This window comes from Phalaenopsis equestris, unplaced genomic scaffold (assembly GCF_001263595.1).
Source record: "Phalaenopsis equestris unplaced genomic scaffold, ASM126359v1 Scaffold000314, whole genome shotgun sequence".
NCBI lineage: Eukaryota > Viridiplantae > Streptophyta > Magnoliopsida > Asparagales > Orchidaceae > Phalaenopsis > Phalaenopsis equestris.
The window spans coordinates 31935-32757 of record NW_018164756.1 but is presented as its reverse complement, the minus strand read 5'-3'; positions in this window follow the sequence as shown (position 1 = coordinate 32757).

Sequence of the window (823 nt, the reverse complement as noted above, 5' to 3'; positions counted from 1 at the left end):
GTGTTCGCCGGTATCTCGTGAACCTGACTGGGTAGAAATCGAGACCACTGAGAAACTGCCCGCATTATCAGCACGGGTTATCGGCCCTAATAAATATTTGCATAACAATATATAATCGCGATTATTTGGTTCTCATTGTGATATTAATTTTAATAACATGTAATTTCAATAATTTTTTAATAATATTTGTGGGTTCTATTTCAATGTTATTCATAGGTTAATATGGGGGTATTATAGGGTTAATGGAGTACGCACGCAAATGTGCGTGCGTATTTCATATGCAAATATTTCTTCCGAAATTAAAAGTCTGTTTGGGGCAGTTGTTTCAAAACAACTGATTTGCAGTTGTTTGTGGATAAATGATCATTTTGTCCCTGTCAAGTAATGTTGTTTGTAACAGAACTGTCTTGTCAATTTATTCGATACGGTAGAAGTAAAAAACTGTTACATAACAGTAAAAACAGAAGATGAACAGTCCTCACTTAACAATGGGATCAAGATTGATTAAAAAAAAATTAAATAAAAATTACAATTAAAAATAAGATAATATTAATTTTTTTACATTTACATATGCCACCAACCTTTATGTCTAACACCCAAACATTAAATATTACATTTATAACACTCAAATCTTTCATATAATATCATAAAATTCATCATTTTAATCAATTAATGCATCTACTCATGCTTAAGTAAGGTGATATCTATGCAAAAATTTAAATATTAATTTTAAACATGTAAATGCAAAATGCATCAGAATTGGGTGGTATGGATGTAAATATTTTTTTTCCAGGATAAATTACCGCTCTGCCACTCATTATGA